Here is a 26,409-nt window from a genome sequence, read left to right on the forward strand (position 1 = left end):
AAGGAAGTAAAGAAAGCATTAGGAACAGCACAAAGGGGAAAAGCATCTGACTGGGATCAGGTAACAGCAGATCTGTTGAAAGACATAGGACAGATTCTGCTACAAAAAAAAGCAACCCTGTATATGCAATGCCTTACCACCTCGACCGTACAACAAGCTTGGAAGAATGCAAACATTTTCTTAATTCATAAGAAAGCGGACGCCAAGAAATAGAAAAAATTACAAACCAATCAGCTTACTGTCCGCTGCCTACAAGGTATTTACTAAGGTAATCATTAATAGAGTCAGGACAACCTTTGACTTTAATCAACAAAATGATCAGGCAGGCTTTCGTAAAGGATATTCAACAATAGATCATATTCACAATATACATAAGGGGATAGAGAAATGCACAGAATATAACCGACCCCTATATATATCCTTCATTGATTACGAGAAAGCATTTGATAAAGTGGAAATTTCAGCACTCATACAGCCATTGCGTAATGAGGGTGCATAAGAGCCTTATGTCATAATACTGGAACATATATACAGGAACTGCACAGCTACCATAGTCCTCCATAAAGTGAGCTATTAAATTCCAATAAGGAAGGGCGTCAGGCAAGGAGTCACGATCTCGCCGATGCTATTCACCCCCTGTTTACCATTGCTATTCCGATGCCTGAATAGGGAACAGTTGGGGATAAGAGTTAATGGAGAATACGTAAATAATCTGCGGTTAGCTTATGACGTTGCCTTGCTGAGTCATTCAGGAGGTGAACTGAAAATCAGGATCAATGAGTTACGCACGGCAGAGCGGTGAGTCTAAAAATTAACATGCAGAAAACCAAGTAATGTTCAACAGTCTAGCAAGGGAACAGCAGTTCAAGATTGGCAGCGAGCTGCAGGCAGGGGTAAAGATCTGCTTAGGGCAGGTAATGGCAGGTGGTCGGGATCATGAAAGGGAAATAACTATAAGGGAAAGAATGGGGTTCAGCGCATATACCAGGTTCTCTCAGATCATGATTACCTGATTACCAATATCTCTGAAGAGAAAAGTGTACAACAGCTGTATCTTGCCGGTACTCTCCCACGGGGCAGAAACGTGGAGGCTAACGAAAAGGGTTCAGCATAGGAAAGGACGACGCAGCGAGCCATGGAAAGAAACAGGATAGGTGTAACGTTAAGAGACCGAAAGCGGGCAGAGTCGGTGAGGGAACCAACCCGGGTTAATGACATACTAGTCGAAATCAGGAGGAAGAAATGGGCTGGGCATTTAATGCGAAGGCAAGACAACCGCTGGTCCTAGGGGTAGCGAAGTGGATTCCAAGAGAAGGCAAGCGTAGCAGATGGAGGCAGAAAGTAAGGTGGCAGGATAAAATTACGAGGCTTGCAGGCATAGGTTGGGCACAGCTTGGAAAGGACAGGGTTAATTGGAAAGACATGGGAGAGGCCTTTGCCCTGCAGTCGGTGTAGTCAGGATGATGACGATGCTGCCCGAATACATTTCAGCGCCGTTAGGTTTATTTCGTGCAGTCCGCAGAAGAACCCCGACGTCATGCCTGGCTGCGCACTCAAGACGAGTAGCGCGCCGACCGTTGACATTACAACCTTCGTCGGCGCCACGCAGAACACAAGCCAGCTGACCGTTTCTGAGTTTGGACATCCATTTGTCACGGTGGACTCCGTGAGAACGTTTTCGCCGCTACGGCGGGCAGCACAAGATGATTCGCTTGCTATGTTAGCGGGTCTCTGAAGTTGTTCTTGATGGATTGTCATGATCCGAGCGACGCCGAACCCTAGGAGAAGTAGTGCGCGTCGTGGGTCGAAAGCCATTTTATGAGCGCTAACATAAGCACGTGTTCGTGCTTATGCACTTTATTTTTAGGCGAAAACTTTATGTTTCATTGATTCAAAGCTGCTAGTTGTCGGCGTCGGAGCACAAAATATCGCTCAGCTATGGAGATGGCAAGAAGTAAAGAAAGATAGAGAAAGGGACATCTTTTATTTCCCACAGGTGCCGTGAACTAGGGCAGGTGGGCCCTGTGCGGCCCCCAGGTGGGGGCGACGTACAGGGCCCATAAAATGAGTGAGCGTTGAGTGGTCTTATTTGGCTGGTTGACGAGTTTGTTCCAGCATTCCGCAGAGGGAGTTGGCAGGAGGACCCGTGAGGGAGGGTTATTTTCGAATCCCCTGAGGATGTGCACCTGAGTTTCAGATGATGCGTGGTTGCAATCTGGTCACATGGGGTCGTATTCTCTGTTGGTGATGAGTGATAGCTTTGAGTGGCTGAGAATTAAGAGCACCTGATTTCTTCGGCGCAGGATGGCTTATGTTCTGTCGAGGTCGGGTTTGAGAGGCGGGAAAGGGCGTCATGTCTTTTTATGAACTTTGGTGATGTCGGCACAAGTGTGGGGGTCTTCAGGGATGGCTCCAGGATCCGTGGAGCGGCCGCCGGGATCGTTAATTCTCGAGCATGTCGGCCGCCCCATCCTTAGAAGCCTGTTAGTCGTCAGTGGTGTATGCAGGGACTTATTATTTTTCAATCTTTTTAGGTTGCCCCAACCTGATATATGTCCCTTCATTACCACAGTTGCCCTCATGGGCGGATACAACGACTAGATTAATTTTGCGATCGGTAGTGCAGCCGCGCAGAATGCGTGCGACGGCAATGCAGATGCAGCCTGCCGAGTAGTTTAGGATTGCTCGTTCTGTGTCACCGAGGACAGTGCGCGGACGGCGGTCAGCGATCGCTGTATCTTATGCTGCGGCGGGGGATGGGGCGCACACCGCGGCGGTGGAGATAAGGGTAGATCGCGGCGTGGTTGCACAGACCACGTAGGTTGCACCTTGGCTTGCCGCGTCCATGAGTGTAGTGTGTTCGTCAGCACGATAGAAATCATCCATTTCTCGGGCTTTGTGCTGCCGCTTCTTCGGAGGCAGCCGCTTCTTCGGTAGCGGTTTGACAAAAGGCGTGTATGTAATACACCTGGCAAGAAGTGGAGAGGGAAGCGACTGGAGCAGCTTCGGAGCGAGGACGTATTACCGGAAAGGGCGTCGCAATCGAAATAGGACTTCAGATGGCAGAAGGCGGCGGAGCGTCGGAGGCAGCAGGTGCCAGCATCCGACCACTTGCTGCAAGAGTTAGTCGCACCAGTGCTCACGCAGTATGAGTTATAAGTGTCTTTGCGAAGGGTTTCGTGGCTGCGGGGGCGTCACTGTGTCTTCAGACTCCAATTCCGATGATGTGCGTGCAATGCAGTCAGTGTTGGCGGTAACGCTTTATTTTTTCAGTAACTTAGTAACGCACCCGTTCTCTCTTACGGTTCTCTCTTTGGGTTTACACACAGGCCTCGCCTTCACAGGTAAGGCCATCGAGAAATTACGTTGACTGAGCCGGAGTACCCGGGTTCTACACGGAGTCTTTGCGTTTATATGGAGGCGAAACGCAAATGCGCCCATGTGCTGTGCGATGCCAGTGCACGTTAAAGATCCCCAGGTGGACAAAATTATTCCGGAGACCTCCACTGCGGCACCTCTTTCTTCCTTTATTCCTTCACTCCCTCATTTATCTCTTCCCTTACAGCGCGGTTCAGGTGTCCGCCGATATATGAGACAGATACTGCACCAGTTTCTTCCCCCCCAAACCATTTATTTACTCATTTTTTACAACCCGCGGTGCCGACTACTACTATACAACGCCGACGGCTTTTCGACCGAACGAGGTGCATACGCTGTCGAAAAAAATTCAAGGTGGGGGGGGGGCAGTTTGTTGACCCATAGTGCGGCGAGGCCAAAGCCTTTAGCGCGGTGTTGCTGCTTGTGTCACTGATGTGTGGTTAACAAGTTAAGTACTCAATTGTTACAACATATGTGTTTGCAGAAGCAGCCTAGTCGTTAGAACGCTCCGCTGCGGAACTGAAGGATGTTGGCTCGAATTGCGCCGTGCGCAAGGATTTTTTTTATCGAGTTGACGTCCTTTGACAGCTACAGTGTGACAGTTTTCGCGAATGGACGGACGAAGATGAAGGCGATGCCGGCTCATTCGTCTTTTGTCGCTGTGTAGCAGGGGAAGTAGTACGCTTGTGTTTGCCCGCATTCTGAGACTCCATTTAAGCGAGCGCTAGGAGGGAGGTTGCGCGGCACCCAACTCGGTCGACAGCTGCGGGGCGTCCGGCGCGGGGTCGGCACGCGCGCCGGTGGCGCCCCCTCGCGCATGCGCACTGAACCACCAATGGCGCAGAAACGTAACGGACGGACGGACAGGGTCGTTGACGGGAGTATGAGGCATTAAAGGCTTTCGCCTTAAAATTTGCAGAGGACACAGCTCCTACCCGCCGGAGTGGCTGAGTGGTTAGGGTGCTCGGCCACTGAGCCGGAGTTCCCTGGCCCGAACCCGGCCGCGGCGACCGCGTTTCGATGAAGGCTGAATGCAACAGGCTCCCGTGTGGTGTGCGATGCCGGTGCACGTTAACTATCCCCAGGTGTTCCAAATTATTCCGGAGCCCTCCACTACGGCGCCTCTTCCTTTCCTCTTTCACTGCATCCTTTATCTCTTCCTTAAAAAATTTCTTTGGGGAAAGGAAATGACGCAGTATGTCGCGCATATCGGCAGACACCTGAACCGCGCCGTAAGGGAAGGGATGAAAGAGGGACTAAAAGAAGAAAGGAAAAAAATGGTGCAACCGTCTGGAAGTCGCTGAAGTAACGAGCGTTAACTGTTTGGTAGCGCTATCAATTGTTCATGCGATTGCCATGTGATTAAGCTGCCGAGTGCTGACGTCACGGCCGCCATGTTAAGCCTAACCATCACTAAATATTAACCTAAATAGGCAATGTTGGTGTCTAACATGTACTCACCGAGCCCGTTACGAATATGCCATTAGTTAAATCATGATATTATCCGTTAAATAATTATAAGCAATTAAATATCAGCCTGACTATGAACTCAATTAGTTCATTTTGGCATCTAACGTATTTTACTGAGCTAGGGGATTCCAAATATGAAAACAGGTCACGGTGGCACAGTGGCTAGGGCGCTCGCCTACTGATCCGGAGTACCCGAGCTCGAACCCTATCGCAGCGGCCGCGTTTCCGTGGAGGCGAAACGCAAAGGCACCCGTCTACTGTGCGATATCTGTGCATGTTAAAGATCCCCAGGTGGCGGAAATTATTCCGGAGGCCTTCACTACGCCACCTCTTTCTTCGTTTCTTCTCTCGGTCTCTCCTTTATCCTGCCCTTCCCTTACGGCGCGGCTCAGATGCCCGCCGTTATGTGAGACAGATACTGTTCCATTTCCTTTCCCCTACACCGATTAAGTAAGAAAACAATTAAGTGCTTTATTTTCTGTTAGCAATACACATGTTCAGAACGAAGAGGTTGGAGGAAAAAAGCGGCGGAGGCAGCTTGACAAGTTTTGAAAACCGCTTGTCGGCAGAAGTAGCAATGCGGATGACAATTCTTTAAGAACAATCACAATAAAGCACAAGCAAGAAAACAGAAGAAAAAAACAACGAGGCAGCATACAAACAAAATATAACTAGTTTATTTTACAAGCTACGTAGGTTTCGTAAGATCACCAAATAGGCAGCATTTGCAAAATAATACACTCAAATCAATCACAGAAGATGTACAGTACTCACGGATTGAAATAGGACATTCGCAGCGCTAGCCTTGCAGTGCCACGCAGGCATGTGGTAAACCACAGGCCGGCTGATTGGCTACTGGAAGGAACAATTCTGCTTTGTAGATGTTCTCCCTCTCACGCCATACCACAATGCACCACCTTGGTTCCATGAGCGTCTACGGGCGGCGCTCCATGAAGCGACGGCCACGCGCTCCGAATGTCCTATTTCAATCCGTGAGTACTGTACATACCACAAGGATTAGAGGACTCCCAGAGATCTATGAGCTTAAAGTATAGAATGGCCAATTTCATGTATAAGGGCACTACCCCGTTAACGATATCTCATTAAACACGTAAGTGTTATTTTGGCGATCGTTGTCTGAAGTCTGCCTGACCTTGAAAACCAAGCCTCTTATCGAAACAGAAACCGAAGTGACAACCAAAGTGCTAGTGCACCAAATTCGCACTTGGCCCAACAACGCTAAATCGTCTGTCATTTTTTATAGTTAGTTCTTTGTTTCGATTGCTGATAGGGAGAGAAGAGGAATCACTCACTTCCAATTGAATTCGAATTAATTTTAAAAACCCCTTCAAATATCATTCGAACGCAATAACATCATATATTTTACTGAGAAAGCTATTAGCATGACAGTGCCATTATTAAGTGAATGAACCTATCTCAACTGAATCCGATCAACTTTGAATTGCAAGCGAACGTAATATCTCAAGCGGAGTACTTTTTTTATCGAAATGAAAAAATGCTAGTTTGGGATGACAATAAAAGCGCGTAATATTAGGCTGTGCTCGCTCCATTGGCGACTTGCATATATTCGGGAGCTGAAGAGATTTTATACAACGGTGACGAATTTGAAACAATTTCGGTAGATTGCTGTTCAAAGGCGTAGCATATAGCACTCGAGCACGACGAGACTGACGTTAGTCCAGCGGACGTAGCTACAGTGCACCCCTCAGCACAGGGGTGTGTTTGACATAACGATAGGCGATGTTTTTATTCTATAAGTGCACGCCACCGTGAGTCGGACTTGCCGAGCGAAGTAAAAAACACCAGTTCTAAAAAGAGGCACACGAGCTGTAAATCATTCGTTTTTTGCCGGCAATGTGCAGGAAAAAGCCAACGGTCGTTTCACAATCGTCTCCAGTAACACCATCACGAAACCAAAGGGTAGTGACGCATTCCTGGTGCCGAGGTAGAAATCTCTACTTTCATTTCTTCGTTTTTTTTAAAAAGATTTTCATACGTTTAAATGGACAGACAGGGTGAAGTTTGATCGAATCCACGTGGACTGTTCGTGCTCTTCAGGAAACAGTGGCGGAAGGATCGTCCAACAACTTCTGGAGCCCAGACACCAGAAAAGTCGCGCATACTTCCTAGACCCTAAACGGTGTACCCTTCCCGAATTTTGTTGATGGCGAATGAGCTGCAGTTCGCGCCGTTTTCCTTCGTCCATGTCGGCGCGGGAAAATGCAGTGTTTCCACGATCTGCTGCAGCATGTACACTCGCTGCAATCCGTCGTTGAGGTTCTCTGGGTTTTCAAAAGAAATGCGGCTGAATATTTTTACAGATAATTCAGTGCTCCTCACCAACTGCTATCTATCTTCACAGGCCTCAAGCGTAAACAGCTGCCACACCGTACTTCTCTCGTTATACGATGTCTGCAGACGGCTGATGATGATGATTTTTATGGGTTTTAACAGTGCAAGCACAGCCTTCGCCGAAGACCACCTTCGCACACAGTAGTTTTAGCCAGATACTCATTTCTCGAGATTTTAACCAAAGTTAGGCTGAGCACCAGGAAACGGGAACGCTTGCCCATTGCATCACCGGTGGATACTCGTCGGCAGTTGTGGTCGAAGCTCGAACCTCCCGCATGCGAAGCGGATGCTCAAATCACTGGCAAACTCTAGGGATGTTTCCAGATGGTCACCTTTGCCTAATGCAATTGGGGCTGGCAGCTTTCCGACTTCGGTTGTAGTTCTCCAGATCACTTAAATGGGTGAACTGTGAAATTCATTGATCCACATGCGCAGGCCCTCCACCATAAGCAACACCGGCGGTGCCAGGAATAGAAAGCGACTAATACATCTTGTTGAAATTCGGGAAGCCGGATACAAGAGAACGCCTTGCAAGATAATTTTGACTAACACAACCGTAATAAAAAATTTGTTTTGTTGGTATGTACAAACGAAAACATGCCCGCCTCTCTGTACGGAGATTCGCTGGTTCAACAGCTGTAAGCATGAAATGTCTACAAACTGTAGACACAATGTACCTAGGGTCCGGAGCAGAACTTGTCGCCGTCGCCGTTATTACCCGGCGCTGAAGCACAAATATTTGTTGCCACCACATGGCGAGAACCCTGCTGCTTCTGCGGCAAGGCACCGCAATGCTCACCTGCACATGCGCGCTAAGGCTACCGCCCTTTGATTCTTTTCCGAGCTGCAAGTTCAAAGCCCCAAGACTCTCGAGCCGAGAAAATACCGCCTGGTTCGCGTTATCTATCTTGCTTTTCTGAATTGAAATTTCTTTCGTGTAGCTGCTTTCAATTTTTCTTATGAATAAGCGTAAAGCAGTTAATGTCTGTTTGTAGTCTATTTTTGAAGGTGAGCGCTACCGCTGACCGGACATTTGGAGAAGGCAGGTTTTTAGATATCTTGGTCAAATTGTCGCATAACATTTGATCTTTGAGCCTTAAAAATAAAGCCTATAGATATAAACGCAACAAATCCCATCGATGCTACTTACAATCTTGCTGCAGGCAGGACTCATTTTCAATCCTGCCGTCTGACTCGGTGTCGTAGATTGCCACACCAAACTTCATCCATGGATTCGCTTCTTTAAAAGCGCACATCTGCGTTGGGAAAAAAAACATCTTCGCATGACATTCGGCTCTAAAGAAAGAATGGCACAAAGCTTTCGCAGGTTAGGAGTTCCCCTTATAAAAATTTTTAGGCAGTCTATAGACTGTCCTTAGATTTCTGCCTATAACGTCTATAAACTCTCTATAGACAAACCCTACAGAACAGTCTATGGCAATAAAAATCTATAGGAAGTGTATATACGATCTATAGATTTATGGTCATACAGTTTTAGTACACTTTCGTCTAGAGAGTGTCTGTAGACTATGAATACACTGTCTACAGACAGTCTGTAGACTATGACTTCACAAAAAGAAATCTACAGGAAGGCGATGGAGTCTATAAAAAGCCTATAGACAGTCTATAGACAAATTTTAGAAGGGTCCGCTACCACCGCCACAGAAAGCGTTAAGCCTGGTCCGCATGGAGCGTTTTATGCACGCCAAAACCTGCCGCGTGTTATGCGCATGCGCACGGCGGCTCCTCCGAACTTGCACCACCATGGGCGCAAGAAGGAGGCGCGAAAAGCGCCCAGTGATAGTGCATGTTTGGCGGTCTAACCACGTGCGTTTGACACTTTGTGCGTTTTCGCCCCGCGAAAAACACTGCATGTGGGCCAGGCTTCACGTCGGGCATAATAAAGCAGCAATTTCCCATTATCATCCACCCAAGTGCAGCCATACAGCTATGAAGGAGATATTTCGCAGAAACTCCGCAGATAATTCGTTCTGATCCGAGGTTCTAACCCGAGTCCACTACCTCACCGGGGCGGTAGCTCTACCAGTTTTCTAACCTGTTCTTTTCTGCCTTGAGGGATTCCCCTAAACGTTGGACAGCACATCGTATTTCTCTGAGAGCGTTGCTATAACATTCGCTATGAACGCAAATTAGATAGCTTTTGCTGAAATAAAAGCACCGGCCAGTTAATTCTCAAAGTATTTTGCACTAACGACTTCACATTGCGTCCAGAGACGCAGTGTTTTAATATTGTCACAAAACTATACAAATTCAAACGCCGCGATGTGCGCATTGACTGTTCATTGTAATGGAAAGTCTTAAGACCGAGTTCGATTTGACAGCTGCCAGCTACGCTGCCCCGCCTTTCGATGTGATATTGCTGTTCTCTGTTGTTGCCTGCCCTGAATTAGCTGAATTCCTCCTCTTGATTTCGGGCAATCTGCTTTCTAAATCCACGGTTTTCTGCCGATCTCTGGGGGTTGACTTTATCAGTTTCCTTTGCATCGCTTGCCGCGTTTTACTTAGTGTAGTTATTAGATGTGCTCGTTTGGGCCTCATGTTTGCGTCACACACGTAACAGCACATGTGGGACGCGTGGGTATTGTATTCTATTGAATAATATGAGGCAGCTATAAACTGACAACGTCTGCTATAAACTGACAGCATCTGCAAAGCGCACTCGAACCCATTTTTGCTCTTCTTGTGTGAGGGCGAGAAGACAAAATGACAGCGCGGGGTCCGACATACAGTGGCTGTGAAGGAAATATTGACTTGCGTCACAAGCCTTTCTAACAATGTGTGGGCGAGAAGAACATTTTACTGGAGACCCTCGGGAAACGATGCTTGTTTCATACAAAACTAAGGCTGCTCCGATCAGCAAAGAGATATTCCCATAAAGGCGGCCGCAGTAAAACCGAGCGCGTAGGGAACCGACGCGCCCCGGTTTCAAAGATTTGTGTTCAGCACGTTTAGACTTTGCACGGACTTAAAACCATTCTTCACAGTAGACCAGAACTGTCAAGTTTTTGTTAGAATCTGTGACTAAAACATGAACTTGTCTCCTTTCGTTTGTTTAAATTCCTATATTAGGTTATTATTCCGCAGGGAACAAAACACAACGGCGAAATAAGCCTACATGAAAATCCTTTGGAGGCCATTGGCGTACAGCAGCGAACAAAGATCTTACCAGCAGAAAGTTTTGTCCGTGGGCGAGGATCACTTGTGTCAATCTAAACTGAATAAAAGGAAGCGAAATATGTGGATGTTATGTAATAACGCATGCGTGTGCATTATAATATTCTTTATGTCATTCTATGCGGCGATTTTTTAAACTTGGGACTTCGACGTTATCGCTCTATCCAGACTTTCCTACTGCTCCCAAAGCTTCGTAAACGCTTACCTTTGCGCGTAAAGATTGCTCCGCCTCAAAAGTGTACTGGAGACTAGCGTCACTTTCATATAAGCCTATAGCAGCCTCCACGGTTGAGTTGTAGTAAAGGTTTGTGAGGAGGGCGCCAAAATCCCAGTAGAAAGTGCAAAGCTTTGAAGAAAAACCACGGCAAAACATGATTTCATTCGGTAGCTGGCTCGGTAGCTGTGCATGAGCGCAGGCTACTCATCCGATACTTTTCACAATGCAGGTGCTTGCCTTCGCTGTGCAACTGCTTTTTGCCGCTCTACCATCTGCCTCTTTTTCATCAGTTTTGACCGCCGCCCAGAAGTTCCTTGAAAAAGGCCTTTTTCATCCACCTGCCCTATCTCCGATGCTGCCCCATCGCCTACCCTCATTGCCACCCGAGGACGTCATCTTGGACCATCAGTGGCCAGTCTCATCACCAAGAACATCATCTGATAATTCTATCAGCCATATAAAGCCCCTGCGGTCATCGCAGCCGCTCTGTGGGCTCGGTAGCTGTGCGTCAGCGCAGGCTACTAATCCGATACTTTCCACAATGCAGGTTAGTAATGAGTTTTCCCAATTTGCTAAAATAACCGGTAACTACTTATTAATGCAGCTGCTGATCCCTCAGTGCTGCTGTAGTATTGATGCCTAGTGTTCACATGTTCTTCGTTTTCTTTTACTATTGTCAGGCCATGTTGAAACTAACCCAGGCCCCAACCGTTACGACAGCATACTTTCCGAGCTCGAGAAACTAACTACCGGACAAGCTACATAATTTTAGATCTGCAGGACATTAAACACACACTGAAAACTACCGAAACAACCTTGGCCAACTTAAACAAGCGCATGGACACTCTAGAATCACACTACGCCACACTTTCTACTCTCCATTCTGAAATCGACGCCCTGAAAACTTTAAACACTGAACTTACCTTCAAGGTCGACAAACTGGAAGCACGTATGGACGATGCAGAAAATCGGTCTCGCCGTAACAATCTCATTTTTTACAATATTCCTGACACTAACCCCACTGAATCGTATGCAGACTCGGAAGAAACAGTCATTCGCCATTGCTCCACTCAACTAGGTTTTGCCATCGAGCCCAATCTAATCGAGCGTGCTCACCGCTTCGGACGCCGCTCTACTGATCGCATCAGGCATATCATCGTTAAATTTACGTCATTTAAAACTAAAGAAAGCATAATTTCCTTAGGCAATAAGCTGAAAGGCACCAACTACAGTATTGACGAAGACTTCTCCCTTCCCGTCCGTAACGCCCACAAACGTCTTGTAGCCTTTGCCAAATCGGTATCCGTTAAGTTCTCTTTGCGCTTCAAAACATTATACATTGGTCCTAAACGCTACATATTCGATTAATCATCACAAACAGTCAAAGAGGTAAAATAGCAACCATCTCAGCCCCTGTCGACAGATCGTTCTGGGCATGTACACCAAGAAGTCCTTTCATTGTCGGCAATCTTTACTAACGTGCGAAGTTTCATTTCAAAGCGCGACATTGTTTCCCATATCGTCACTTCATCTGCCAGTAACATACTAGTCCTGAGAGAAACGTGGCTTAACAGCGATATTTCCTATATTGAAGTGCTTGCTGACTTGCCAAATTTCTGTGTTTTTCACAAATATCGCCCAGATCGAAGAGGAGGAGGGGTACTGATTGCCACCGCTCGAGACCTATCATGCTCAGCCATTAAATTTTTACCAGATATAGAAATAATATGGGGTTTTATGCCACGCTTCACCTAAATCAGTTGTGATAGGCGTTTGCTACAGGCCTCCTAACAGTCCAGGTTTCCCGCGAAAACTTAACGCATTGAATGAAATTAGACCTAAACACCCTAACAAATGCACTCTCCTATTCGGAGACTTCAATTTTCTGAATATCGACTGGAATAATCTAACCGCTACAGGTAATAAGGATGCTAATGAAATTCTAGACGTTTGTCCTAATTTTAATCTCATTCAAACTTTATTCGAGCCAACTCGTGTAACCGAAGACTGCGCAAATATTCTAGATCTATTATTAACGAATAACCCTGAATGCGTTCATTCTATCACGTATCTACCAGGCGTAAGCGATCATCACGTCATACATGCTGGCTTCACGATTAAACCATGCTTACGCGCAACAACTAAAAGAAATATCCGATTATACGATAGAGGAAACTATTCAGCAATAAATAATGAAATTTGCGCATTTTTGCCAGCATTTAAATCTAACTTTAATCAAAGATCCATTCATGATAACTGGTCCTTGTTTAAGAGGAAAATCGACGATTTGGTCGACAGGTTTATTTCGATCATAAATATACGAACTAACCCTCAAAACCCATGGTTTACAAATACACTCAGACGCCTTAAAAATAAAAAGAAGCGTCTCTTCCGATCGGCCAAGTTGCTTCCTATGCAGAACGCTTGGAACAAATATTACGCAGCCGAAAAAACGTACTTATCAAGTATTCGAGAAGCCAAGCGCATCTTTTTCAACTCCAATCTGCCTAAAATGTTGTCAACTAACCCCCGTAGGTTCTGGCAAGTAATTAACCCCCAGCACACACGGACTATTTCCCTCACCGATGGTTCGGGTGAAACTGTATGCGAAACAGAATGCGCCAATATGTTCAACGCAGCCTTTTCTTCCGTGTTTACTAATGAAACAGATCCGGCATTTCCTCCAAACGCCCCGTTAAATAAAGATACTATGCCTTCTCTTACATTTTCTTCAGCAGGAATTTCGTCACTAATTGAAAACATTAAACTTTCATCCTCTGCAGGAACTGACAATATCAACGCTAAAATACTGATTAATACCAAAGATATATGTTCATCTCTGTTGTGCTTATTATTCGTTCAGTCACTCTCCACAGGTCAACTGCCCATAGACTGGAAAACTGGGAAGGTCGTTCCAGTCTACAAATCAGGTAACAAGAACTCGCCACTTAATTACCGTCCCATCTCTCTAACTAGTATTCCCTGCAAAATCATGGAACATGTCATCTATACCCATATCATGACATTCCTTGATTCGAACAACTTTTTTCAACCTGCTCAGCACGGGTTTCGTCGGGGTTATTCCTGCGAGACCCAACTTGCTACGTTCATTCACGATCTGCATGCTAATCTTGATTGTAATCTACAGACTGACATCGTATTTTTAGATTTTGCAAAAGCCTTTGATAAAGTACCCTATAAACGCCTCCTGATAAAACTTTCCCAACTAAATTTGCACCCCCATATTTTGAAGTGGATTGAAGAGTTTTTAACTAATCGTACGCAGTTTGTCTCCGTTAACAATAAGAACTCTAACTCACTCCTAGTAACTTCGGGCGTTCCACAGGGATCTGTGCTTGGCCCACTACTGTTTCTCGTGTACATTAATGACCTGCCTTCAAACGTAAGATCTAACATACGCATGTTCGCTGACGATTCTCTCCACTGCTGACCAATCTTCTCTTCAAAATGATCTCAATGCTGTTCAGAAGTGGTGTAATAAGTGGGTAATGGAACTTAACCCACGTAAATGCAATCTTTTGTCCATCAGCCGCCGCGGTAATCCTCTAATTTTCTCTTACGAAATATCAGAAGTTCCCGTACAACTAGTTCAGTCATACAAGTACCTAGGCATAACAATTTCTAGCGATCTTTCTTGGAGCTTGCATGTTAAAAAACATAATATCGTCAGCAAACAAGACGCTAGGTTTCCTCAAGCGCCATCTTCAACATGCTCCAAAACATGTCAAGTTATTAGCTTGCAAATCATTCGTCCGTTCCAAACTTGAATTTGCATCGCCCATTTGGAATCCTCATCAAGCTTACCTCATCAATGCCCTCGAATCTGTTCAAAATCGCGCTGCTCGCTTCATTCATTCATCCTACTCTTATGACATCAGCGTTTCCTCCTTAAAAACAGTATCCGGATTATCACCCTTATCGCTCCACCATCACATTGCCAGCCTGTCTTTATTTCACAAATTCTTCCACAGCCCTATGCACATCGCACCTTATATTCATCCCCCCAGAAGGCATATCTCATCGCACCAGCCATCAACTACAAGTTGCCCGTCCACGCTCACGCACCTTCACTTTTTCTAATTCCTTCTTTCCTCGTTTCTAATTCCTTCTTTCCTCTCCATCATCACTTGCCCAAGTCTTTTCGCTGAAAATGTAAAAACTTTCCTGTTATTGTGAATCTGTGTTTTTAATTCTTGCCACCCCTTATGTGACACCCCTCTTTTGGGGCCTTTAAGGTAATAAAATGAAATGAAAAAAAATTACAGCAGCATTGACACAACTTCGCCGCAAACACGACCGTAAAAGTCTCCGGATAGGAGGCAATTAGGCCAGCATTTAACGACAAACTCATGTCGCCGTGTGTAAGAATACGCAGGCTCAGAGCTGTCGTGTTTAACGCGCGATAAAACACTAGCTTCGAAAAATCATCGGTAAAAGGACACAAATGCGGCTGAGGCAGCGTTTCGATGGAGCCGAACCGCAAAGGCGCCAGTGTGCTGTGCCGTCAGTGACATTGTAGACCCCCAGATGGTCGAAATTATTCCGGAGCCCTCCACTAGGGCACCTCTTTCTTCCTTTGTTAGTTCCTCCTTTATCCCTTCCCTTACGGCGCAGTTCGGGTGTCTCCCAGACATGTGAGGAATGTACTGCGTCATTTCCTTTATTTAAAAAAGTAAATTGTAAACTACTGATCACCCGCCGCGGTGGCTCAGTGGTTAGAGCGCTCGACTACTGATCCGGAGTTCCCGGGTTCGAACCCGACCGCTTCGGCTGCGTTTTATGCGAAGCATACTAGCCGCACAACCGAGCTCTTCTTTGCTGCGCCGCGCGCGGCCGCGTAGCTAGCACTTGACCTACATCGGCGCACCACGTGATATGACGTCACAACAGCTGTGAAAGCTGGGGCTCAACTCGTGCGCTCGCTTGCGGACGCGCAGCCTCCGCCGGCGGCCTAACTCCCGCTCCTACCGCTAGGAGATACTGACGGCACGCAATTGTATAAAAGGCGACGCACTCGTTGAATCAGTTGAGCAGCGAGATGTCGGACAGGGAGAGGGCGGCTCGCCAGACCACAAAGCGCAAGTTACAAAGTGCCACGGAAAGGGAGAAGAACGAGAAGTACGGCTTGCCAAGCAAGGTATGCTTCGCATCCTAGGCTTAACCATAAGCTAAGCCAGGCCATTTTTTTATGGAGGAAAGACGCTAAGGCGCCCGTGTGCTGTGCGATGTCAGTGCACGTTAAAGATCCCCAGGTGGTCGAAGTTATTCCGGAGCCCTCCACTACGGTACCTCTCCTTTCTTTCTTCTTTGACTCCCTCCTTTATCCCTTCTCTTACGGCGCGGTTCAGGTGTCCAACGATATATGAGACAGATACGGCCCCGCCGCGGTGGCTCAGTGGTTAGGACGCTCGACTACTGATCTGGAGTCCCCGGGTTCGAACCCGACCGCGGCGGCTGCGTTTTTATGGAGGAAAAACGCTCAGGCGCCCGTGTGCTGTGCGATGTCAGTGCACGTTAAAGATCCCCAGGTGGTCGAAATTATTCCGGAGCCCTCCACTACGGCACCTCTCTCTTCCTTTCTTCTTTCACTCCCTCCTTTACCCTTCCATTACGGCGCGGTTCAGGTGTCCAACGATATATGAGACAGATACTGCGCCATTTCCTTTCCCCCAAAAACCAATTATTATTATTATACTGCGCCATTTCCTTTCCCCCAAAACCAATTATTATTATTATTATGATTATTAAACTACTGATCCGGAGCTCCCGGGTTCGATCCCGACCGCGGCGGCTGCGTGTTTATGGAGGAAAAACGCTTAGGCGCCCTGCGCTGCGCGATGTCAGTGCACGTTAAAGGCCCCCAGGTGGTCGAAACTATTCCGGAGCCCTCCACAACGGCACCTATTGCTCTCTTTATTCTTTCACTCCCTCCTTTATCTCTTCCCTGACGGCGCGGTTCAGGTGTCCAACGATATATGAGACAGATACTGCGCAATTTCCTTCCCACGAAAAACCAATTAATATTATTATATTAATTGGTTTTGGGGGAAAAGAAATGGCGCAGTATCTGATATCTCGTCGGACACCTAAACCGCGCGGTAAGGGTAGGAATAAAGGAGGAACTGACTGAAGAAAGGAAGGAAGAGGTGCCGTCCGGAGGTCTCCGGAATAATTTCGAGCACCTGGGTATCTTTAACGCGCACTGACAATATTTTGTTTTCATTTTTGCCGTGTTCTTGTATTATAATGAAAATGCTAGTTTATAGGAAAGACGTGGCGCACATGTTCTGTGCGATGAAAGATCCACATGTGGTCTAAATTATTCAGGAGCCCTCTACTACAACGTCTCTTTATTTCAACTTTCACTAAATGTTTCCTCCTTAGGACCTCCTTTCTCCTACGGTGCGGTTAGCGTGTCCGCCGAGATTAGTCAACTCTTGCACCATTTCCTTTCCTGAAACAACGTATTTTTAATAATAATATTTAATTTTTTGGGAAAGGAAATTGCGCAGTATCTGTCTGATATATCGGCGGACACCTGAACCGCGCACTAAGAAAAGGGATAAAGGAGGGAGTGAAAGAAGAAATGAAATAATTGGTTTTGGGGGAAAGGAAGAGACTGTCTGTCGCTGCCAGGAAGAAAGAAAGTGCACAGGCCTGCTCACTGGCTCAAGCCGAGCCACAATCGCTACCACGTACAGATAGAAGGAGAGTTGAAAGATGGGATTGAAAGACAGGATAGTAAAGACGCGCTAAAGACATGGACGATCCCGGAGATAGTTCAATACCGGGCCAACCGGTGGCGGGAGTGAAGCATCCTTCAAAATCTCCCCCACATTTCCAAAAATAAGTTCAACTTGGACCCATAACAGATACTCTACGGGTTTAGGGAAAGGAAATGGCGCAGTATCTGTCCCATATATCGTTGCACACCTGAACCGTGCCGTAAGGGAACGAATAAAGTAGGGATTGAAAGAAGAAATGAAGAAATAGGCGCCGTAGTGGAGGGATCCGGAATAATTTTGACCACCTGGGGATCTTTAACGTGGACTGACGTCGTACAGCACACGGGCGCCTTAGCGTTTTGCCGCCATAAAACCTATTTTTAATAATAATAATTGGTTTTTGGGGAAAGCAAATGTTCAAAGGCCAGTTTTCATTCTACAGCACACGGCTGTTTATTTTTTTTTGCTGTGCGTCGACAACAGGGCAAAGCAAAATGAAGAGTAACAATAACATCTCCGCTTCGCTTAAATCTCAGATTGTAATTTGACATTGATTAAAACTTCGATGCAACCCCACTAGTACACAATGAGAGTTGAAAGCAAGCAAGGGTTCCACTTATACTTTGAATGTGTTGAGCGGTAGCCTCTTACTGCACCACTGATTTTTTGTGCGCTGAATGCATTAGCTAGCGGTACCTAATGGAGTAAGCACCGGCTCCATTTGCGGTCAAAACGCCCTCCGTTCCCGGACACGAGCTTGCTTATGTGGATGTCCGGCACCACATAGTTTTGTAACTAATTGTCTCGGCCAGGTATATTATGTGCTCACAAGTACCCTTTTTTGTAGACATTGATTGCTGGTCAGGCGGTCGAACTTCCCTTTTTGTATTTAATAAGCGTATGTAGCTATGGCAAGCCAGTCCGTCTTCATAAACTTCAATCTTTATTTAAATTCACCTTGCAATTATGGGGCGATGGTTTAAAAGTGTCCGTGCGGGCGCTTGGGGATTTCTTGGCGCGCAATTATGCAGATATCGGCAGCTTTTCACGTGACATCATAACCTGCTGTATTGCACGTCAGCGCACAAAATCCGAGCCACTAATTACTGGACCTTACAACTAAGTCTTCCTTTAATGTCATTTGTGCACGTTGCTGCGCGACGTGCTTGTACAATTCCTCTGTTTATCCTCCTGAACCAACATCCTCATTGGCAGAGAAGTTGTGCCCGGCTCCCGACCGAAGGGACTCCGGTTCACTTCCACCTGACAACCATTAAAAGCTTTACCACGGCCGCTCAATTGCAACGCACTTGGCGCCATTTAGCGGCGGTGGCTTTACTATCCACGCGGCTCCGATTTCGCTGCGTCTGTACCAATGACCCTGAACTGGAGGAGCGGAGCTGCATAAGTTACCACGTTACGTACCACATGACACTCAGCAGCTGCAGTCACGCGCTCTGCCGTCGTTGCGGCGGCTGCGCGCTCCTATTCACCGCCACGCTGTGTACGAAGCAAGTCAGCCGGAGCCGACTTCCTCGAGAGTAGGTACTCGCAGACGTCGGGCCGAGTCTGATCCCCCGGTCGACATTGCCAACTGGTCGAGGGATTTAGCAATCGATAGGGAGCGTAAACGGGCTAAACGGCCAGCCGAAAGCTTGGGAAGGCGGGAGCTTCGCCTGGCTCTGCGGCGAGCTAAAGATGCCGAATGAAGACAACGGCGAGCCTTGTTAGCACCCGCGGGGAGACTGGCGAGACACTGGAAGCGAGTTCTCGCAGTGCGGAACACGCAACTACCCACGTGGTCCGTCTGCCTGTCAGACTATGCTTCGGCCCCAAGAACCTTAAAAAGTGACCTCACATGTAATCGGTGCTTTCGTTTGCATAGCTAGGGTTAGCTGAGCTAAGCCGACCCATTTTTTTTCTTTGCAGCGAGCCTGTTTTTCTACGTCGTTACACCAATTCCACGAATTTGAATTTCGCAGTCGCGCCGATGAGGGGTTTTCCTCCAAACGGGACTATTAACGCTTTGCTTTAATGGGTAATGCGTTGTCTGTCTGTGCCTTGATGTCTTCTAAAATCAAGAAGAATTGATATCGGTCATATTTCATGGCAGTTGACAGGCGTAAATGCATTTCGTTTATTTTCTTACTGCTGCTTACTAGCAGTAACAACTTGCTCTTCTTGCAATCCGCATTGTGAGATAAATTATGCTGACTCTAAGAACCCAGTTAGACGGCTGTACCTCTCGCTTGCCGTAGACATCTCAATGACACCGTGAGGGGACAAATTGGAAAAGAACTGCATGTAAGTACACTCCGTCTCCGCTGCACCGAACACCGATAAGTGTACGCGATCTTGCTCTACGTTTCCTTCGCCTACAAACCACAGTTAAGGAGGCAACCCCGTGGAACCCTTACCTCGTAAATGGAAGGGAGGCCGTGACAACGCTCGACGCAATGTTGCAGGACGTCACCAGTGAGGACCACCTCAACGTCGCCGCATACCTGCACTCCACTCTAGCTTTATTACGCCTATATGAGAGTAAGAAACGGAGTATGCTTCCTAGGAATTTAGGCATAGGTAAAAACCAGATTTGTGCGTTAAGAGTCAAGGAGGGCAATGCCATTAGCAATATTTATAAGATAGTTAATATAGCCAAAGAGTTTTACAGAAATCTATACAGTAGGCAATATAATCAGAACGTTAACGATAAAGACAGTAGCACACACCATGGCGTCATCCCGCCTGTAACGAAAGAGGAAATAAAGAAAGCATTAGGAACAGTGCAAAGGGGAAAATCATCTGACTAGGATCAGGTAACAGGAGATCTGTTGAAAGATGGAGGACAGATTCTGCTGCAAAAACTACCACCCTGTATACGCAATGCCTTACGACCTGGACCGTACCAAAAGCTTGGAAGAATGCAAACATCATCTTAATTCTTAAGAAATTCGACGCCAAGGACTTGAAAAAAATTACAGACCGATCAGCTTACTGTCCGCTGCATACAAGGTATTTATTAATGTAATCACCAATAGAGTCAGGACAACCTTAGAGTTTAATCAACTAAATTATCAGGTAGGCTTTCGTAAAGGATATTCAACAATAGATCATATTCACAATATACATAAGGGGATAGAGAAATGCACAGAATATAACCGACCCCTAAATATATCCTTCATTGATTACGAGAAGGCATTTGATAAATAGGAAACCTCAGCGCTCATACAGCCATTGCGTAATCACGGTGCATAAGAGCCTTATGTCAAAATACTGGAACATATATACAGGAACTACACAGCTACCATAGTCCTCCATAAAGTGAGCAATTAAATTCCAATAAGGAAGGCCGTCAGGCAAGGAGTCACGATCTCGCCGATGCTATTCACCACCTGTTTACAATTAGTATTCTGAGGCCTGTACAGGGAACAGTTGGGGATAAGAGTTAATGGAGAAAACGTAAATAATCTGCGATTCACTAATGACATTGCCTTGCTGAGTCACTCAGGAGGTGAACTGCAAATCATGATCAATGAGTTACGCAGGACAGAACGGTGGGTCTAAAAATTACCATGCGGAAAACCAAAGTAATGTTGAACAGTCTAGCAAGGGAACAGCAGTTTACAATTGGCAGCTAGGTGCAGGAAGTGGTAAAGATCTGTTTAGGGCAGGTAGTGGCTGCTGATCCGGATCACGACAGGGAAATAACTGGAAGGGTAAGACGGGGTGTAGCGCATATGGCAGGTTCTCTCGGATCAATAATAGCAGATTACCAATATCCCTCAAGAGAAAAGTGCACAACAGCTGTACCTTACCAGTACTCTCCTACGGGGCAGAAACGTTGAGGCTAATTAAAATGGTTCAGCTTTAATTAAGGAGGACGCAGCGAGCCATGCAAAGAAAAAGGATAGGTGTAACGTTAAGAGACCTGAAGCGGGCAGAGTGGGTGAGGGAACAAAGGCGGTTTAATGATATTTTAGTCGAAATCAGGAGAAAGAAATGGGCAGGACATTTAATGCGAAGGCAAGATAAGCGCTAGTCCTTAAGGGTAACGAATTGGATTCGAAGAGAAGGCAAGCGTAGCAGGGGGCGGCAGAAGGTTAGGTGGGAGGATGAGATTATGAGACTCTCAGGCATAGGGTGGGCGCAGCTGAGAAAGGAGAGGTCTAATTGAAGAGACACAGGAGACGCCTTCGCCCTGCAATGGGTGTAGTCAGGATGATGACTAAGCTGCCCTCTACAGCCCTCCCTTTTATAAAGGGAGTGTGCTAGAGCGCACCCGACTACATTTTAACACCGTTATGTTTATATCGTGCAGCCCGCAGAAGAACCCCGACGTCATGCCTGGTTGCGCACTGAAGACCATAAGCGCGCTTACCATTGACATTAAAGTCTTCGTCGGTGCCATGCAGAATACAAGCCAGCTGACCGAGTCTGACATTGGACATTCATTTGTCACGGTGTACTCGGTCAAAACGTTTTAGCAACAACTGCGGCCGTACAAGATGATTCGCCTGCTATGTTAGCGGGACTCTGAAGTTGTTCTTGATGTAGTGACATGATCCGAGCAATGCCGAACCCGAGGAGAAGTAATGCGTGTCGTGGGTCGAAAGCTATTTAAGAGCGCTAATATAACCATGCGTTCGTGCTCATGCACTTTATTTCAAGGAGAAAGCTTTGTATGTTCCATTAAATCAAAGCTGCTAGATGTCGGCGTCGGAGCACGAAAGATCGGAGAGCCATGGAGATGGCAAGAAGTAGAGAAAGAGAGAACTTTTTTGCCACAGCTGGTGCCGCGAACAAGGGCCGGTGGGTCCTGTGTGGCCTCATGTGGGGGCCAGATACTTTGCCCATGAAATGAGGGAAAGTTTCGTGTCTGGTTGAGGAGTTGGTCCAGCATTCCGAAGAGGGAGCTGGCAGGAGGGTTTCTAGAGGAGGGTTATTTTCGCATCCCCAGAGGATGTGCGCCTGAGTTGTGGACGACACGTGGTTGCAATTTGGCCATGCAGGGTGGTATTCTCCATTGGTGATCAGTGATAGCCTTCAGTGGCTGAGGATTTAGTGCGTCTATAATCTTCAGAGCAGGGTGGCTTTTGCTCTCTGGAGGTCGGGTTGAAGAGGCTGCTAAGAGTGTATCGTCTTTTTATGAACATTGGTGATGTCAGCACACGCCGGGGGGCTTCAGTGAGGACTCTAGAATCTGTGGCGCGGCCGCCAGGATTGTTTATCCTCTGGCAACTCGGCCGGCCCCTTCCTTATCAGCAAGTTATGCGTCAGTGGTGTAGGCAAGGGCTTATTATTTTTCAATCTTTTTAGGTTGCCAGAACCTGATATATGTCCCTTTGTTACCACAGTTGACCTCATGGGCGGGTGCCCAGATTAGGTTATTTTGCTGTCGGGAGTGGAGCCGCGCAGGATGCGCGCGGCGGCAATGAAGATGCAGCCTGCCGAGTGGTTTAGGATTGCTCGTTTTGAGTCACGGATGACTGTGCGGGTACGGCGGTCAGCGATAGACAGCGCTATGGCTGTTTCTTCTGCTGCGGCGAGGAAGGGGGCGCACACCGCGGCGGCGGAGATAAGGGTAGATCGCGGCATGGTTGCACAGACCGCGTACGTTGCACATTGCCTTGCCGCGTGCATGTGTGTAGTGTGTTCGTCGGCACGATAGAAATCATCCAGTCCTCGGGCCTTGTGCTAAAGGCACGAGTCGTGTCGGTGAGGCAGCCGATTCTTCGGTAGCGGTTTGACAAATGGTCGGGTATATGATACACCTGGCAAGAAGGGGAGAGAGAAGCAACAGGAGCAGTTTCGGAGGGAGGACGCATTACCGGAGAGGGTGTCGCAGTCGAAATAGGACTTCAGATGGCGGAAGGCGGCGTAGCTTCGGAGGCAGCAGGTGCCAGCATCAGACCACTTGCTGCATGACTTAGTCGCGGCAGTGCTCACGCAGTAGGAGTCCTAAATGTCGTTGCTGAGGGTTTCGCGGCTGCGCGCGTCACTGTCTCTTCAGACTCCCCTGCCGACGGTGTGTGTGCAATGCAGTCAATGTTGGCGGTAACGCGTTCCAAGTAACACCGTTACCGCTAACGCTTTAATTTTTTCGGTAACTTAGTAACGTACCCGTTACCTTTTCGAAACCGTAAGGGCTGACGCTCTTACGTTACCATTTTTCGGTAACGTGAAGTGTCACGTTACTAGTTATTTTGCATTTGACGCGATGTTTATTGTCTCAGGCCATAAAAACTATGAAGTGAGGCACGAGTAAGATGCTTAAATAAATTAAAATAGGTGGGCTGATCTGATGAAATCAAGATGTGAACGATGATGTGGACCCTGTGTCCAGGAGATATAGGAGTCCTGATTGTCCGGTGAGAGGGAGGAGAACGCTGGAGATAGGATTGAGCGGACGCAGCTTGTCTGCGCTCCGTGGATTTCTCGTCCTGTGCGCGCAAGATCCATTCGCAGTTCCACATTTTTGTACGGATCAGACGTATAACGTCGAGGACTACTCGTGGATACGCTTTGATCCCAAGAAGTGACTTTCTTGGCATTATGCGGGACTTTAAAGCCCAAGCGAAAACGAGGGATCGCTAAGCCTCGCAAGCACTTCGGCACCGGGCCCGGCGTCCGTTGCCGCGTTCGGCCTGACCAGCGAGCAGCTACTCTGCTACGGCTTCGACGATGGATGTGGACCACACCCATGGCTACGACCCCGAGTCTGGAGGATTCGGAAGTGTTCCGAGCAGCAGCAAACAAGGCGAGGGGAACTTTGATAATTCACAGCCAGAACCTGGATGGAAGACGATATACCTCAGGGCAGGACAGCGTGCACAAGGGCACTGGGCTCCGAAGACATACGATGACGACCCGAAGTCACCAGCAGCGGATCCCACGAGCCGCAAAAGGCCCCCGAGACTGCCTGACCTCGACAAGTATGAATTTAAAGTGATTATCAAGCCGAAAGACCGTTTGGACCTAAAAATGTGGGGTGGGAGTGTACACCCACTTAACGTCGCATTCGAAAACGCGTTACGTGGCAAGACGCTACGCGCCAAACCTTACATCAGAGTTATCAAAGAGCAAAACATCATCATCGCGGCAACTTCCCATGTCGAAGACGCCACAGTACTTGCGAAGATCGATCACATCAACCTAGACGGGAAAAAGTACCACTTCAATGCCTACGTGAGAACACCGCAAGACTCATGCAAAGGGGTGGTGCACGGGATTGACCCCAACGCATCAGACAGAGACCTAGAGAAAGACTTTTCCTCAGAAACCCACGAAATATTAGGCGTCCGAAGGCTCGGCAGATCCAACTCAGCGGTGATACTGTTCAGTGGATACAAAGTCCCTTTCTTTGTTACGTACGGGTGGATCGAGCGAAAATGTTTTCTTTATAGGAAAACTAGACCGTTTTGCGTGCTGTGCGGCAGGGAAGGACATAGACCGGACGTCTGCCCCAGCCCAGCTGAATCGAAATGTGACTCGTGCGGCAAGCTGAATCCCGGGGAAGCTCACGATTGCACCCCAACTTGTGCGGCATGCCAGAGGAATCACCACACCTACTCAAGGGAATGCAAAGCAAAGTTTCTGGATCCCATCAATAAGCCTAGGAAACATCAACATTTCGATGATCAGGAAGAGAAACCGACAACCAGTGGCACCAGCAAGAGCTACGCGGCAGCTGTACGCACCAGCCGAAAAGAGCAGTTCGACAAGAAGGAATCCAGAAGAGCGGCCTCCAATTCTACGTCCAGGTCCAGGTCAAGATCTAAGTCTAGTCAACGTCGCAACTCGTCAGGCCGATCCGGAACGGAAGAGTCAAGACATCATAAAGAGCAGGGGACCACCAGGTCGGTCTCCTTTGCACCTAAGGCGGATACACCGGCACAGGAGACGCCACGCACCCGAGAACAAGAACCGTCTTCTGAGAAGCAAGAAGACTCAAGACACATCGTAAAGGTGGGCTATGCTGGGTTGCCTCCATCCCTCCCCGGAAACGCGATATCTAAGGAGTTTAACGACCTGAAAGCAGAAATTATTCAGCTAAAAAAACAGAACGAGGCGTTGCGAGCTGAACTTAAATTGGTCAGGCTGCAGTCACAAACAACTCACGACAAAACACCCGAAGCCCGGCCAAACTCACAGTCAGTTTATGAGCGCGTCATTGCAGAGCTGAGGGCTGACAGAGAGGAGCAGAATAAAAAGTTCCTACAAGTTATTCAGATGGTCAAAAACGAGCTCGCAAACGAGTCCGCCAACACTAGGAAATACATAAACTGCCATTGCCACAGTCCGAGACGAATTCAAATCGAAACTCAACAAGTGCAACTTCAGAAATAGGAAATCCAAATATGCCGACAGGCACCCCCTTCCAGAAGAGGACGAATAAGGACCATGGCACATAGGGGACAGGAAACAATTATTTGGCAATGAAATTGTCGGGGATTTAAAAAGAAAAAAGCAAGCCTTCAATTTTTCATCGACACGTCGGAGGCGCCACCTGCTGTAATAGTGCTTCAAGAAGCAAATACGGTCATCAGCATGAAGGGGTGCAAAACTTTCCAAGACGAGCATAGCCTAGGAATACTTGTTCACAAGGAGTTTACCGCAACGCTGCAAGAACCGCTAACCGAAAATATCGAACATGCTTACATTGAAATTCTTCCCAAACACAGGGGAAAACGCAGCTTGCACATACTGAACGTGTACAGTCGCCCAGGGACTCAAGTCGTCAGATAGCCACGCTATTTAATAATTTTATCAAGAGGGCAGGTAAGGACCCCCTCGTCATAGCCGGTGATTTCAATGCGCCCCACCAAGCATGGGGATATCACTTTAACAGCCCGAAAGGCAGGAGCATCCTTGAGATCGCTAACAGAGAAGGGCTCACAATCTTAACGGATCCCCTGCATCCCACCAGAGCGGGTAATACCGTCAGCAGAGACACCTGTCCTGATCTCACGCTTGTGAAAAACTGCCTGCAGTCCACCTGGTCTAACACTGGCGAGTCCCTGGGCAGTGATC

At 47.4% G+C, this 26,409-nt stretch overlaps 1 long non-coding RNA gene across 1 annotated transcript in view; it reads right to left on the reverse strand.

The window, feature by feature from the left end:
• The window catches only part of LOC144119025 (uncharacterized), a 237,142-nt gene that overhangs the window by 6,929 nt on the left and 203,804 nt on the right, over positions 1-26,409 (reverse strand). The window contains exon 2 of the long non-coding RNA XR_013312233.1: positions 8,372-8,477. This is a non-coding gene — a long non-coding RNA (uncharacterized LOC144119025). The remainder of the gene's footprint in view (positions 1-8,371; positions 8,478-26,409) is intronic.

Source organism: Amblyomma americanum, chromosome 2, assembly GCF_052857255.1.
Source record: "Amblyomma americanum isolate KBUSLIRL-KWMA chromosome 2, ASM5285725v1, whole genome shotgun sequence".
NCBI classification, from domain to species: domain Eukaryota; kingdom Metazoa; phylum Arthropoda; class Arachnida; order Ixodida; family Ixodidae; genus Amblyomma; species Amblyomma americanum.